General features: G+C 41.1%; 1 long non-coding RNA gene across 1 annotated transcript in view; it reads left to right on the plus strand.

Moving 5' to 3' along the window:
• The window catches only part of LOC138736866 (uncharacterized), a 129,963-nt gene extending 112,862 nt beyond the window's left edge, over positions 1–17,101 (plus strand). The window contains exon 4 of the long non-coding RNA XR_011340634.1: positions 16,909–17,101. This is a non-coding gene — a long non-coding RNA (uncharacterized lncRNA). The remainder of the gene's footprint in view (positions 1–16,908) is intronic.
• The last annotated feature ends 586 nt before the right edge of the window (positions 17,102–17,687 follow it).

Here is a 17,687-nt window from a genome sequence, read left to right on the forward strand (position 1 = left end):
TGTAAAAGGGATTAGTTGATTTTGCATCAATAATAATTTTGGTAGTTGGTAATTTGTTTTTTTTTCCTTTCTAAGTGAATCTTCTTCCATATATTGAGTAAATGATGTAGTACTGGTGGTGAGCTTTTATATTGCACTAGCTTTTCATCCCACTTATAAAGTATATGTTCCGGTACCTTCTCCCCTATTTTATCTAGTTCTATCTTAGTCCAATCTGGTTTTTCCCTTGTCTGATAAAAAATCTGATAAATACCTTAATTGTGCTGCTCTATAATAATTTTTAAAGTTTGGTAACTGCAAACTACCTTGTTTGTACCACTCTGTTAATTTATCTAACGCTATCCTCGGTGTCCCCCCTTTCCATAAGAATTTCCTTATTATTCTCTTTAGTTCATTGAAGAATTTCTCTGTTAAGGGAATTGGTAACGATTGAAATAAGTATTGTATCCTTGGGAAGATATTCATTTTAATGCAATTTACCCTCCCTATCAATGTTAGTGGCAATTCTTTCCAATGTTCTAAGTCTTCCTGTAATTTCTTCATTAATAGCTGATAATTTAATTTGTATAGGTGGCTTAAATTATTATCTAATCTAATACCTAGGTATTGGATTACTTGTGTTTGCAATTTAAATGGTGATTCTTTTTAAAATTCTGTATAATCCACATTACTCATTGGCAATGCTTCACTTTTATTTGTGTTGATCTTGTACCCCGATATTTCTCCATATTCCTTCAATTTCTTATGTAGTTCTTTTATTGATATTTCTGGTTCTGTTAAATATACTATGATGTCATCTACAAATAAACTGATTTTATACTCCTTCTCCTTTATTTTTATCTCTTTTATTTGATTTTCTGTTCTTATCAGTTCTGCCAATGGTTCTATTGCTAAAGCAAACAGTGAGGGAGATAGTGGACATCTCTGCCTAGTTGACCAACTTAATTTAAATTGGTTCAATACATATCCATTTACTGTCACTTTCGCCAATGGTCCATTATATAATGCTTTAATCCAATTAATATATTTTTCTGGTAGGTGATCCTCTGTAATACTTTGAATAAATAATTCCATTCTACCCTGTCAAAGACTTTTTATGCATCTAAAGCAACAGCCACTGTTGGTTTTGCTATTATCTTATAATCTGAATTAAGTAGAGATATTGGTCTATATAATGCTGGTGTTAGTGGATCCTTCCCCGTCTTTGGTATTACTGTAATTATTGCTGTCTTACATTAATCTGGCAAGTTTAGAGTTTCTTCTATCTGGTTCATTACTTCCAGGAGGGGAGGAATTAGTAACTCTTTAAATGTTTTATAGAATTCTTTTGGGAATCCATCCTCTCCTGGTGTTTTATTGTTCGGCAGCTTTTTTAATATATCCTGTATTTCCTCTATTTCAAATGTTTTTTTTTCAGCTTGTTTTGCTCCTCTTCTTGCAATTTCGGCAGTTCATTTTTAGCTAAAAACTCTTCTATTTTGTCTTATTTCCCCTCATTCTCAATTTGGTATAATTGTTCATAAAATTCCTTAAAGTTTTCATTAATCTCCAAATGTAATTTGTTTGTCCTTTTTCCTTGATGCCAATACAGTTTTTTTAGCTTGTCCTGTTTTAAGTTGCCAGGCTAATATTTTGTGTGTTTTTTTCTCCTAGCTCATAACATTTTTGCTTTATTTTCATTATGTTCTTCTCCACCTTATACGCTTGTAATGTTTCGTATTTTATTTTTTTGTCTGCCAATTGTCTTCTTTTTGTTATATCTTCCCTTGTTGCTAGTTCTTTTTCTGTACTTACTATCTCCCTTTCCAACTGTTCTATTTCCCGATTGTAGTCCTTTTTCATCTTATTTACATAACTTATTATCTGCCCTCTGATGAATGCTTTCATTGCGTCCCATAGTATAAATTTAATTTTCACTGATTCCATATTTATTTCAAAGTACATTTTAATTTGGCGTTCAATAAATTCTCTAAGTTCCTGTCTTTTAAGTAGCATGGAGTTTAATCTCCATCTATAAGTTCTTGGTGGGATGTTCTCCAGTTCTATTGCTTATAACAAGGGTGAGTGATCAGATAGCAATCTAGCTTTATATTCAGTTTTTCTAACTCTCCCTTGAATATGGGCTGACAACAAAAACATCAATCCTTGAGTATGTTTTATGCCTACTCGAATAATATGAGTATTCCTTCTCCCTTGGGTGCTGCCTCCTCCATATATCCATAAGTTTCATTTCCTGCATTGATTTAACCATAAATTTGGCCACTTTATTCTTTTTGCTAGTCTTTTGTCCAGTTTTATCCAACTTTGGGTCCAAGTTAAGGTTAAAATCCCCTCCTATCAATATATTTCCCTGCGTGTCTACAATCTTCAAAAAAATATCTTGCATAAACTTTTGATCCTCTTCATTAGGTACATATATATTGATCAAATTCCAGAATTCTGAATATATCTAACACTTCATCATTACATACCTCCCTGCTGGATCTATTATTTCCTCCTCTATTTTGATTGGTACATTTTTATTGATTAATATAACTACACCTCTGGCTTTTGAGTTATATGATGCTGCTGCTATGTGCCCTACCCAGTCTCTCCTTAATTTATTATGTTCCACTTCAGTTAGATGCACTTCCTGCACAAATGCTATGTCTATTTTTTCTTTTTTCAGGAAATTTAATAGCCTTTTTCATTAAATTTGGTTACGTATTCCATTAATATTTATAGTCATATAGTTCAACATGGCCATCTCATATTCTGTTTACACCTCATTTCCGCTTCCTCACCACCATCTTCCCCCTTTTCTCCATTTTCATCTCTCAGTTTTCCCTTTTTGAACTCAATGTATGACAACACTTTTAAAACATAAAATACTTCAACAACACCCCCATCTAAAATTCCCTTAACCCCAAATGTCCTCCCCACTCTCTGAGTTGCTCCTTGTCCCTTGCTGGACAACCACAACTTCCCTGTCCATTTGGATTGTGAACCTGCTCGCAAGCGTCAACTGATTTCACAGTGACTGTTATTCTCTCTCACCCAAATCCCTCCAGAAAAGACTTCTATCTTCACATATAACAAAGCTCAGCCTCTTTTTTTTCCCCCTTACTTCCTTTCTTCCTTTTTCTTTCCCTTCTTTAGTTCTTACTTATACATTATTTTTACATCTTTATATGTAGTTTGTCATTGTTCTTCGTTCTCGTTACATCTCTTCATCTCACCTTCTGTCCTGCAGTTCTCGTGCTTTCTCCGAATCGGAGAACAATCTGTTTTGCTCCCCCCAGGATAAACATTTTAAGCACAGCTGGATATCGTAACATAAATTCATAGCCTTTTTTCCATTTTTTGCCTTCTCTAATTTTATTCTTTGCCCTCTCCAGTATATTTTCTCTTGTCATGTATCTCATGTATGTCATGTTTTACTAAAACGGATCTTGTTTTTTGTTGTGTCTGTGGTTTCGGGGCTAGTGTTCTGTGTGCCCTTTCTATTTTCATTCCTTCCTGAATTTCTGGCATTCCTCGGACTTTTGAGATCCATTTTTTTATAAATTCTTTCATATTTGTGCCTTCTTCATCTTCCTTTAGGCCCACTATCTTTATGTTGTTTTGCCTACTATCGTTTTCCAATATATCCATCTTCTGAGCTAACAATTCTTGTGACTCTTTAACTTTTGTCACTGTCTTCCAATTTTCTTCTTAAGTCATTCACTTCCATTTCTACAGCTGTTTCTCGTTCTTCCACATTTTCTAATCTTTTCCCTATTTCTGTTATGACCAGCTCTGTTCTACTCACTTTTTCTTCTATACTTTTCATTTTTCCTTTCATTTCACTAAATTCTAATGTCAACCATTCTTTTAATGCTTTCATTTGTTCTTGAAAAATTTAAAAATCTATATATTGTCCATCAATTTTACCTTCTATTCCTCTGTGCAGAGCTTGGTCTTCTTCCTCTTCTTCTGTGCCTGCACCTGTGTTTGTGTCTTCTACTTCTCTTCCTTATATCTGTGTCTCTTCTGACTTTCTTGTTAAGCTGCTTGCCTCACTTTGCTGAGCGTTTTTTTGCATGGCTTCTTGCTGTTGGTCCTCTTCTTCTGAGGTAGTTATTTGTTGGGCCTCCTGTTGCTGTTCTTCATTCCTATCACTCCCTTTCCTGTCGCTTTCCTCTTCTTCCAGCTGAGAGATGTCAGGCATCCCTCAGCTGGTTATGCTGTATTAGTTCGCTCCTCAGCTGGGACCCCCTCCCGTTGGTGTTTTCTTTTTCCGTAGTGTGCGCATTGTGCACTTCTGTTTGGCTCAGAGAGCCATTTTTGCAGTCCAGTGGTCGGGAGGTTGCGACTCTGCTGGGTCATCACCAGCCTTGGGGAGCGGGCTCTTTTCTCCACGACGGCTCCCTGTTTCTTCATGCAGGTAAGGCCTTTTCCTTTCTCTTCTGGTGTCTTTTCTTTTTTTCCCCATTGTTTTCACTTTTTCCTTCTTGGGTGCCATTTTCTTTCTTTTCTCCACAACTTTATCTTTTTTTGTGTTTCATGAAATTTGTGTTTTCTTCACTTTATTTCTTCTTTTCTGGAGAGGGCTGGTATTCTCCTACCAGCCACTACTCCATCACGTGACTCCTCCCATATTCCTTGGACCTTGAGGAAGACTAGTGTAGAAATTACAGGGGCTCTGGCAGAAATATTTAAAATGCTCTTAGCCATAGGTGAGGTTCCGGAGGATTGTTTAAATTGTTACTTTTAAAAAGTAAACTAAGAAATTACAGGCCTTTGTGCCGAATGTCAGTAGTGGGTAAATTATTGGAGGGTGATCTGAGAGATAAGATATACAAGTATTTGGACAGCCAGTGGCTGATTAAGGATTGTCAGCATTGCTTTGTGCGTGGTAGGTCCTGTTTAATGAATCTTATAGAATTTTCTGAGGAGGTTACCAAGAGGGCAGATGAAGAAAAGGCTGTGGATGTTGTCTACATGGTCTTTCGTAAGGCCTTTGACAAGGTCCTACATGGGAGATAATTTCAGAAGGTTCAGACACTAGGTATCCTTGTAGAGGTTGTAAAATGGATTGAAATAGGCTGAATGGGAGAAGACAGAGACTGGTAGTGATGGTTGCTTCTCAGACTGGAGGCCTGTGATTAGTGGTGTGCCTCAGGGACCGATGTGGTGACCATTGTTGTTTGCTGTCTATATCAATGATCTGGATGATAATATGGGAAATTGGATCAACAATATTGCTGATGACACTAAGAATGGAGGCATTGTGGACAGTGACAAAGGCTTTCAAAACTTGCAGAGGGATCTGGACCAACTGGAAAAATGGGACAGAAAATCGCAAATGGAATTTAATACAGACAAGTGTGGGATGTTGCATTTTGGAAGGACAACCAAGGTAGGACATATACAGTACATGATAAGGCACTAAGGAGTGCAGAGGAACAAAGGGATCTGGGAGTACAGTTATATAATTCCCTGAAAGTATTGTCACTGTAGACAGGGTTGTAAAGAAAGTTTTTGGCATCTTGGCCTTCATAGATCAAAGATTTGAGTACAGGAGTTGGGATGCTAAGGTGAGGTTGTATAAGACATTGGTGAGGCTAAATTTGGAGTATTATGTGACATTCTGGTCGCCAAACCATAGGAAGGAAATCAGTAAGATCGAACGAGTGCAGAGATGATTTACTAGGTGATGTGCTATCAATTACTTGTAAGACTAGAGTTACAGAACTATATTTATTTACAATAAACTTGAAGGTCATCCTATGCTGTGACCCAGGCTTTCTGGGGAGGAGTTATTGTTTTGGAGCTTTTATACAGGGTCATGAGGGAGGAGCCATGGATACAGTCACAGAGCATTGGGAGCCAGATTAGTGAGTTACAGCAATTCACCACATTCACCCCTTGTTTTTTTATTTTATTTTGTCCAGCAGGGGAACATGGGGCACAAAGTCTTACAGGTTATGTCTGTCCAATGACCTGGACTTCCATTGTGACCGGTTGCTGTGCTGTGGCTGGGGTCATTGGTGTTGACCTGCTGGGGGCGTAGTGACCTGTGGCAGGGATGGGGTTGGGGTGCAATGGTATGTAGTGTGTGTTTGTGAAAGAGTGGGGTGCTACTTAGTGGGTATTCACCTCGGGTGCCCCCACACGCGCGAGATCCCAGATGGAGACAGATCCTCGCGCCCAACCAGGTAGACCATGAATGAATATTGGGGGTTTGCATGGAGGAGCTGGACCCTTTCAACAGTGGGTCGGTTTTATGGATCCTCCCGTGCTTCCGTAACAGGACTGGCCCTGGTGACTGGTAACCCCCTGGACTTAAGGGCAAGGATGATGACCTTTCACATGGTGGCATTCTCCCTCTCCACCTAGCTGTTCTCTTGGGGATTACAACTGGTGGTTCTGTTAGTGGCAATACCTCAGGCCAGCAGGTATTGGTGCAGCTCGTTGCTCATGAACGAGGACCCCTGGTCCCTGTGGACATAGGACGGGTACCGAAGAGGGTGAACAAGTTGTGCAGTTCCCTGATGACTGAGGTGATGGTCATGTCTGGGTAGGGGATGGCAAAGGGGAAATATGAATATTCATCAATGATAGTGAGTAAATACACATTTCGATTAGTGGAGGGAAGGGGGACTTTAAGTCTATACACAGGCATTCGAAAGACTATGTAGCTTTTACCAGGTGTGCCCTATCTGGTTGGTAGAATATAGTTTGCACCCCGCGTAGTCCCGACAGTCCCTAGTCATGTCTCTGACATCTCTGAAGGAGTAAAGCAGATTACGAGATCTGACGAAGTGGAAAAATCTCATAACACCGGAGTGGCAGAGGTCATTGTGGAGGGTTTTGAGGAAGTCTATTTGTCCACTGGCACGTGTCCCTCGGGACAGGGCACCTGGGGCTTGTTGAGCTTCCCCAACCAATACAGGATATCATAGTTATAGGAGGAGAGTTCGATCCTCCACCTCAAAATTTTCTCATTCTTTATCTTATCCCACTGTTTGTTGTTAAATATGAATGGCATGGTCCGTGATCAGGATAACACGTTGCCGGTCAGGTAATGCCTTCAGTGCCGTACCACCTCAACCATTGCCTGAGCCTCCTTCTCAGGGCCTTGGAGGGTACAGGAGAAGGCAGCCTCAGGCTGACCTGCCTTATTAAGTGTGGCAGCCAGGGCGAAATCAGACACATCGTTCTCCACCTGAAACGGGGCAGATTTATCCATTGCATATGTTGCAGCTTTAGCAATGTCTTCTTTTATGCAACCGAAAGCTGCCTGGGCCTCTCTTGTCAGGGGGAAGGATATGGATTTGATAAGGGAATGGGCTTTTTCCACATAATTAGGGACACTGGGCGTAGTAGGAAAGGATCCCCAGGCACTTTTTAAGGGCCTTGAGGCTGTGGGGGAGGGGTAGCTCGAGTAGGGGGCATATATGGTCAGGGTTGGGGCCAATGAGTTCCTTCTCCACCACACAGCCAAGGATTGCCAGGTGGGTAGTGCAGAAAACACATTTATCCCTGCTGTAGGCTTAGGCTTTGGCGTTTGGCAGTTGTGAGGAATTTCTGGAGGTTGGAATCATGATCTTGCAGGTTGTGGCTGATATCGTGACGTTATCCAGGTAGGGGAAGGTGGTGTGCAGGTCATTTTGGATCCCATCCAGCCCATCTCCCGCTGGAAGATGGAGACATCGTTGGTAACACCAAAGGGGACCCTGAGGAAATGGTAGAGGTAGACATCTGCCTCGAAGGCAGTGTACTGATGGTCCTCTGAGCAGGTGCGGAGCTGGTGGTAAGCAGATTTCAGGTTGATCGTGGGGAACACATGATACTGTGCAATTTGATTGACCCTATCTGCAATATGAGGGAGAGGATGCGCATCCAGCTGTGTATAGTGATTAATGGTCTGCCTATGATCAATCACCATTTGTGTTTACCCCCCCACTCTTGACCACCATTACATGAGCTCTCCATGAGTTGGTACCAGCCTCAATGATCCCCTCATTGAAGAATCACCACACTTCTGCTTTATAAACGCCCTGTTCCCTTCACTCTATCGCCTGCTTTTTGTAGCGACTGGTTTACAGTTGGGGGTGAGGTTCTCAAACAGCGGTGGGGGATTGATATGGAGAGTAGAGAGACTGTGTGTCTATTGGGCTGGCAGTGGGGGGGAGGGGTTGGTGGGGAAGAGCAGGGAGGCTGGTTGACAAACTGCGAGTTGTCGACCGTGAAGAGGGAGAGGTCCGTCATATTGCATCATAACACTCTTAACACTGAAAGTCCAACCTCAGCAGCACTGGAGCGCAAAGCTGCAGCACAATGAAGAGTTTAAAATCCTTGTAAGTCGTGCCCTTCATGGTCATAATCACGATGGTGTAGCTGCAGATCTCGGCTGAGTGGGATTTTGAGGCCGGGGTGAATGGCTTTGCTTAATGGAATAAAGCTGCACCGTATCAGGGTGGATAAAACTCTCAGTGCTCCTGCTATCAAAGAGGCATCTTGTCACCTGATCATTGATTGAGATGTCCATCATAGACCAGGAGAGTTGATGCAGGCTGCTTTGATCCAGAACCACGGAGGCCAGTGTTGGTTTGTGGTCTGGCCTGTGCTGACTCGTAGTCTAGGAGCATAATGGCAGTGTCCATGCGGTAGCGTGGTTATCACTGTAATTGGTGGCATCCAAGATGCTGGCCCCCATGCTGCGGCGTGGTCATCTCAAAAATTGATGGTGTCCAAGATAGCGGCCCTCATGTTGTGCATGCGGTGGCGCTGGGACTGGAAGGCAACAGTGATCAGCATACCTTTGCATAGTGTCCCTTCTTTCTGTACTTCAACACGTCCCGTCTTTCACTGGGCAGTGTTTTTGGGGGTGCTTTGGTTGGCCGCAAAAGTAGCACTTTGGGTGCTCCTGGGAGATCGTGGCTGTGATAGGCTCACTTGTTAGACATAGTAGCAGATTGTTGGCCTGTAAACCCACGTCCCAAGATGGGAGCCACCACATGGACCCCATGCCATTTGCCGAGTAAGCTTCCATGCTATGGAGGGCATTCTCTGGCGATTTCACGAAGTTGATTGCTCCTTTTTAAGTTCAACTTACTCTGCTCACATAGCCCCTGGCACATAAAGTCTGACTTGGTGCCTGCGACATAGGTGTAACGGATCATGTCCTCTGTGTTTTGGACAGCTGACACTGACCAGAAGTTGCATGCTCGTGCAAGACCCCATAGGGCCTGGAGGAACTCGTCGCTCGATTCACCCAGTTGCTGTCTGCAGGTAGCCAGCATGTGCCTGGTGTATACTTTGTTGACTTTCTCCCTGTACTGATCCTTGAATTTGTCATTGCCTCCCCATACATTGAGGCATTCCTGATCATCAGGAATACTCATGTCCGACCCAGGAGAAAAGTAAGTGCACCTTGTTTGCCTCTGTGCCCATGATTCCGGAGGTATTTTGCAGAAAGACCTCAAAGCAGTGTAGCCAGAGTTCAAAGCAGTCTGAGGCTGCTGCCAATTGTGGGTTGATCTCCAGGTTATCAGGCTTTAAGTGTTGTTCTATGGTTGGAAAAGAAATGATTGTAAATACAATTGATGCGCTATCAATAACTTGAAAGACTGGAGTTACAGAACTATAAGCTTTTATTTACAATAAACTTGAAGGACATCCTGTACTGTGACCCAAGCTTTCTGGGGAGGGGTTATTGTTTTCGAGCTTTATACAGAGTCAAGAGGGAGGAGCCATGGGTACAGTCACAGAGCAGGGTGGAGACAGATAAATGAGTGTACAGCATTTCATCACACTAGGATTTGCCAAGTCTTCAGGAGTTGAGTTACAGGGAAAGATTAAATAGGTTGGGACTTTATTCCTTAGAGCGTAGAAGAATGAGGGGAGATTTGATAGTTTACAAAATTAGGAAGGGAATAGATAGAGTAAATGCAAGTAGGCTCTTTTCACTTAGATTGGGAGAGATAAATGCAAGGGGACATGGCTTTATTAGGGTGAAAGGGGAAAGGTTTAGTAAGAACTTTACTCAGAGCATGGTAGGAGTTTGGAACGAGCTGCCATCTGATGTGGCAAATGTGGGCTCACTCTTAAGTTTAAAGAATAAATTGGATAGATACATGGATGGGAGAGGTCTGGAGGGTTATGGAATGGGTGCAGGTCAATGGGACTAGGTTAAAAAAATGGTTCGAACTGTTTTCTGTGCTGTAGTTTTCTATGGTTCTGAAACATTGGTGTGGGCAAATTTGGAGTATTGTGTGCAGTTTTTTTTTAAATCACCTAAATATAGAAAAGTTATCAATAAGACAGGAAAAGTGCAGAGAAGATTGACTATGAAGTTGACTGGATTTCAGGAACTGAGTTACAGGGAAAGGCTAAAAAGGTTAGGACTTTAATCCTAAAATTCTGAGGGGGATAGAGAGATTAAATGTAGGTAGACTTTTTCCACTGAGGGTAGGTGAAATACAAACCAGAGGACATGGGTTATGAGTGAAAGGGGGAAAAGTTTAGGAGGAACCCTTCAAACAGAGAGTGGTGGGAATGTGGAACGAGCACCAGCTGAGATAGTGAACGAAGAATGTGGACAGGTACATGGATGGAAGAGGTATGGAGGATTATGGATTGGGTGCAGGTCAGTGGGACTAGATTAAAAAAATGGTTCAGCACAGACTAGAAGGGCTGAAGGGGCCTGTTTCTGTGCTGTGGTGTTCTATGGTTTTATTATTGACCCCAACATACTGATGGTGATAACCTAGAAATGGCAATGCAGTTAAAGGTTTTGGGAGATTGTTGGACTTTCTTTTGTTGTCACTATTCAAATTATTTGAAGACTGCCTATCACCAATCAGACAAATTTTAAATATTATCAGAACTCTGGCATGGGTTGTCGTGTGTTGTAGCATTATTTGAAAAGTTGTAAGTGGAGATGAACAGTATGGAAAAAAAAAGCAATCGGCATTACTGGTTCAGAATTATAAACAAAGTTCATCACCTTGCATTTCATTATCTTAAGATATACTGCAATTCTGCCTACACTCATAAATTATCCATTACAACCATGATTATTTGCTCATTTTTTCCACATTGAACATTATTAAACATGAATTGATTACTTTCTTTTATTACAGATAATAATATTTATTATTTATCTAGTTCGGCTCCGAATCATGGGTCCTCTACCGGCATCACCTACGGCTCCTAGAACGCTTCCACCAGCGTTGTCTCCGCTCCATCCTCAACATTCATTGGAGCGCTTTCATCCCTAACGTCGAAGTACTCGAGATGGCAGAGGTCGACAGCATCGAGTCCACGCTGCTGAAGATCCAGCTGCGCTGGGTGGGTCACGTCTCCAGAATGGAGGACCATCGCCTTCCCAAGATCGTGTTATATGGCGAGCTCTCCACTGGCCACCGTGACAGAGGTGCACCAAAGAAAAGGTACAAGGACTGCCTAAAGAAATCTCTTGGTGCCTGCCACATTGACCACCGCCAGTGGGCTGATATCACCTCAAACCGTGCATCTTGGCGCCTCACAGTTCGGCAGGCAGCAACCTCCTTTGAAGAAGACCGCAGAGCCCACCTCACTGACAAAAGGCAAAGGAGAAAAAACCCAACACCCAACCCCAACCAACCAATTTTCCCCTGCAACCGCTGCAACCGTGTCTGCCTGTCCCGCATCGGACTTGTCAGCCACAAACGAGCCTGCAGCTGACGTGGACATTTACCCCTTCCATAAATCTTCGTCCGCGAAGCCAAGCCAAAGAAGAAGATGACAGATAGTGTAATATTACCACTGGCAGACAGTGAAGGGGTATAAAATTGAATTTGATCCACAGAAAACTCCTCCGATAAGGAGGAAGGATCTTTGTACATATATACACAGACCGCAACATGCCGAGATAATGGCGTTAAAAATGCCATTGAATGTTGTAGCCATGAAAAACATGAGTTTGTATTAAAAATCTTTACATGACCCAAAAGAAGTGGCGACACTAGAGTGATACTGGCTTTATCGGATCTTAACGAATATGTCTTGTACAGGCATTTTAAAATGGATAACATATATTCTGTGATGCCGCTGTTACATAGGGGCTATTACATGGCCTCGATAGATTTTCAAGACACATACTATTCGGTCACGGTCTGCCTAGGGTATAGGAAATTCTTGAAATTTACCTGGAAGGGAGAGCCATTATATGGCTTTGTCGAATGGGCTGAGCTTGGTGCCCAGGACAAAAGGGCAGTAGCAACTATCTCAAAATTATTAAGCCATTGTGGGGTTTCTTATACATCCTGAGAAGTCCCGAGACATGGCACTGGTGCATTCCAAGAAACATTTGGGTTACTGCCGCCTACCTGCCGGGTCGGATTAACACACAGGCAGACCTGATGTCCAGAAAATTCAATGATAGCACTGAGTGGACTCTGGGTAAGAAATATTTTAAACTGTTAGCAGACACCTTTGGGATGCTGGAGATAGATTTGTTTGCATCCAGGCTTAATTGCATGGTTCGTGTCGTGGCTGCCGGATCCCCAAGTGGAGGCCATTGATGCCTTTACCCCAGACTGGTCAAAATTTAACTTTTATGCATTCCCCCCTGTTGCCTTGGTGGTGAAGTGCCTGAATAAGAATCAGGAAGACACTGCCACAGGATTGCTGGTAGTGCCAAATTGGCCTTCCCAAAGTTGGTTCCCCGTACTCCTTAGGTTAATGGTGGGGAGTCCGTTGGTATTCAAGAAAAATAAAGGTCTGCTAATCCAGCCAGTGTCAAAGGTATCTCATCCATTGTCTCATTTAAATCTGTTAGGTTGCAGGATCAGAGAGCGAGGACCGACATAAGCGCTCTGCAGCCTAGAACTCTGGACATCCTGTGGGCATCTTGGAGAAAGTCTACACAAAAACAGTATGCCTCCTATGTGGGGAAATGGAAAAATCACTGTGCACAAATCAGACCGAATGAACAGTCAGCCTCTATCAGAGACCTACTGAATTTTCTAACCGATATGTTCTATGTGCAGGGGGCCAGCTACAGCGCGATGAATGCAGTAAAGAGTGTACTGGACTCTGAGCATGAAATGATGAACCACCCCTGATCAAAAGATTTATGAAAGGAATATTCCACTTGTGTCCTCCAGCACCCCGATTTATGGAAATTTTGGATGTAGAGATGGTTTTGGATTGCCACCAACTTCCAGTTTGGACTTACGAAGCCTGTGTCATAAGCTGATAATGGTAGTGCCCTTGACATTAGCCAGGAGGGTCCAAATTTTGTCTTGCATTCATATGCACTCTATTCGTTGGGAGGAGGACTATGTAAGCATTCAAGTTAGACATTTTGAAACTTAACAGGCAAGGAGAATTGGGACAAAATTCTCATTGTATGCATACAGAGAAAATGAAAGATTATGTCTGTTGGATTATTTAAAAATATATGTTGTATGTACAAAACATTAGACTAAATGAGAAATACTTCTTTATATGTTATAAAAAACCGCATCAGCAGGGTACCTCCCAGAGTTGGCCAGATGGCTGCGGGAGTTCATGAGAGTGGCTGGAGTGGATATTTCTCAGTTTGGGTTCCATTCAACTAGAGTGGCGGTGACCTCGGCAGCCAATAGGGCCAAGGTTCCTATATGGGATATCCTCTCCCAGGCAGGATGGAGCAATGAGAGAACCTTTAATAGGTTCTAAAACAAATCTTTAAATTCAGAGGGGCAGAGTTTCATGGCTTCCATCCTACACATGGCAGATTGAATAAAGCTGCAGAAACAGGACCCAATGAACTATCGGACCACCCGAAGAGGATAAACCACTGAACTACAAACTCTCACATTGGGAAACTAACCTACATTGCGAAGAATAATGGAACATTAAATGAGCACTTACCTGTGTTAAGTTTGATGATTATTATTCAAGCAATGGGACTTGGCGAGACAATGTGCCCACTGCTCCCTCTCCCTTTTTTCTTCTTTACAGATAAAGATGTTTGGTTGTAATAAATATGTTCAGTCACAGATTTGTGTTATGGTTGGTTTGTCTAGTGCAGCTCATTTAAGTTCTCCCCTCCGGAATGTCAAGGAATGGCTGCACATGCACGGATGGGATCTCACATTGACTCCCATTGCTCGAATATTAATCATCAAACTTCGCCCAGGTAAGTGCTCGATTAATGTTCCATTTCATTAACAAACCTGCATACCAAGAAGTCCCAGATTGAATCAATGGTTCTTGCTTCTTTAATTGATAATGGAGGTGCATTTGGTTTCCATGCCTCCAGTCTTGGACAACCATTCTGGATCATAGTTACATAAACTGTGGTGTACAGAGGTGGATATGAGTGAGAATGGCGGTGAGCTGGCCCTGTTAATACCTGCCCTTTGGCTGACCCAAGAAGAATAGATACAATAACATGTTAGAATCTTTCAAGTAGGAAGAGTGGAGAATATTTGACATTAAATAGTTTATACTGTGGCGGCTCACCACAAGGCAGGCGAACCGGCCCCGCTTGTAAGCCACGCAATGGGGCAGCCTGCCAAAATGGCCCTGTCGGAGGTTTCCCTTCCTTACAGCTAGGGACTCAGAAACCAGCGCTTGGGGACCACGTGACACCGGGTGACGTCAGTGCCCTCCAGCGCGGTTCTCAGCCAGGTCCAGGCTGGGACTATAGCAGCCTGCAATAAACTAGCCTGCTCACTGAGCTCAACCCGTCTGGTTGCGTGTGTTATTGCAGGAGCAGAGTAGCCGCTGCTACAATACAATGTTTTAATATATCCATCTTCATAAAGGTATTATCTTCCTGGGAGGAAGAGCTTTATAAACCAAATAGTGATTTATCCCTGGATAGGAATGAAAATCTCTTTGACTGGCAGGAACATACTGTAATGAAGATTGTAAAGATCTCATCAGCAAATCTTAAAAAAAATTAGTACAAACATGATGGAATTCCAGTGGGAATAATTATATAAAGATGGTGGCAAAAATAAGATTTTCAGATTTTTAAATTGCTCTCTTTTTATGTATTGAGAACAGACAATATAAGTTACATCAATGCACCACAAGATGGTACTATTCAACACTCGTGTATTCAATTGGAAATATTAATATTCTATTGAACATTCACCACTTAATCAAAAATAATATTTTTCATTTCTACCCAGTTAATTTCTACCAAACATCTATTTATTTGATGGTTATGCTTTTTTAGAATTTATGGGATTTTTAATGTGAGGTGGGCAGACTGTCTATTCAATTTTAGATGTGTACCATATAATCCTCAGGCAAAAAGAAGGGAGCGGCCAGGTAAATTATCTTGCATAATTCCCATTTTGATTCACAATATTTTATGTCAAGATTTAAAATGGGAAATTACTCTGTCATCATGCTGTCATACTTTAATAGATGATTTTGGGCCACAGTCTCCTCTATAGTATCCAGTTCAATTGCATTGGTATGGACATCGGAATGGAGAAAATATAAGACACAAATAACACATCTTTTTTTTAATGAAAGCAATGTTTTCATGCTAAAAAGCATAGGACCTTACTTCCTGATCTTTGTTGGCTTTTCCTGATGTAGTCAATCAACTCACTCCTTGTTACACTCTCCCCATCATTTATGTTATGTTGCCCTCTGAGCATTGTGACAGGGAATTTCTGGAGAAAGATACACAAAAACCTTAATGCAAGCTGTGGTATGGACTTTCAATTTTCAAGTCCTGTAAGCATTATATAAAAAAAGAAGGAAAAGTGAGGAATGGTAATAAAAAAAAGCAGAAACAGGAACAGAGATATCTAGTGTATAGGTTCATAGATCATTGAAAACTGAAGGAAGGCTGAGAAACTAAATTAAGGAAAAGCAACAGTCATAATGCATCTTCATAAAACATCCATTTGGCTACAACTGGAATATTACTTCCAGTTTCAGGCACCATACTTCAGTAAAGATATGAAGACATTGAGGATGGAGAAGAGGATTTACTAGAATCATTTCAAGGATGACAGTCCTTTGTTATGCACATATATGAGAAAAACTGGGGTTCTTGGAAAAGAAAAGTTAAGAAATAAATTGTTGCCGGGGGGTGGGTGGGGGGGGGGGGGCGGTATTTAAAATCATGCGGAGTCCAGCCGGGGTAAATATAAATAAACTGTTCTCATTAACCTAATGGATGTGAAATGAAAGAGAGTGGCTGGCATGGACTCAATGGGCTGAATTAACATGTTCCATACTATAACCTTTCAATCATTTTATGAATCTCAGAGATAGGAAAAAGTACACATTTTAATCTACTTTCTAACAATTTTACTGGAACTGATATAAGAGTACGAACATACATGTAAGATATTTGTATATCATAAATATACTTTAAAACTTTATTTTAAAATCCTTCACATTGAAAACTTTGTGTGGAAAATACAAACTACTTACATCAAATGATTTAAGACCCCAAAGGATTCTTGGCCTGGTGTGTTTAAAAAAAAATTTCTTTTACTTTACACAAAAAATGAAAATATTTTCAGGGACTGTACAACAAGAATATTTTGTAATTTGTGTTTATGTTAATATTTCCCTTCATTCCAGTGGAAATGGCTGCAAAGCAGCATTATCTTTGAAGGCAGGATGAATCTCTGGCAGTCTTCAGGATATTTGCAATGAACTGTATGAATCTTAAAAGCAATGGTTTTGCCATTTTCCTCCAACAACTTTTGTGACATGTTCATGACAATAACTTCAGATTTGGTTTCTGTTTATTTTTAATCCACTTGAGAGGGCAGAGGAAGCTTTAGTTTACATTTTCACTCATAGGGTACGTCTTTGTTTGAATCGTTCGTCACAATGATAATGTTAGTTATGATAATAAAGGTCATTAATATATCATATTAACTCTGAAGTTTCCAAGTTTTGCTCATGATATTTTTAATTTTACAGCTTAGACATGTTTACATGCAAAACAACTGAATGAAGGAAGAAATCTTGCACACACTGCATAACTGAACAGAAGATATTTTCTAATCCATGGTCTAAAAGTGCTTGCTACATTGAACAACATGATCATTGCTTTTATCCCTGCTTTCCCAAAGAAGTAGGACAGCAGTGGACATGTTCCCCACACCCCTGTACTTCCAATCACTATTGCAGTTAAGTATTATTATCATGCAGCTGAGTCATGTGAGAAAGGTTGATGCATGTAGCTGTTTGAATGTCTGACTGTCTTAATAGATTCAATTAGATGAAAATACTGTAAAGATATTGTTCTTCAACAGTAGATGCTGATTGAATGCCCCATTTTGATATCAATTAAATGATCTGCACCCATTTGCATCTTGGCAGATTTCTTAACACATTCCCCTTTCTGTATTAGTTCTCAGGTCTTGAAGGAGATATATATAATCTCCTGGCAGGCATTGTACACTTTTGTCTCCAGATTTGCAAAGTAGGATATTTATTTGTATCTAACTCATGCCATTGTATCTGGGTTTTTTTAAATGTATGAAATACAGGCTTCAACCTCTCTTTCACTGAACTCCCTTGAAATGTTATCCACACATTTTTGCCATTTGGTCAGACTGAAATACACTTCTGAATTATTCACAGCATTATAAATGCTGCAATAATTTTCCCTCTCTGTAATCAGTTGTTTACAAATGATGCTATTCCTTGAAAACTGTAGAAAACTTTTCAATAACCTGGGAAATAACAATAGGTTG

Source organism: Narcine bancroftii, chromosome 6, assembly GCF_036971445.1.
Source record: "Narcine bancroftii isolate sNarBan1 chromosome 6, sNarBan1.hap1, whole genome shotgun sequence".
Lineage (NCBI taxonomy): Eukaryota > Metazoa > Chordata > Chondrichthyes > Torpediniformes > Narcinidae > Narcine > Narcine bancroftii.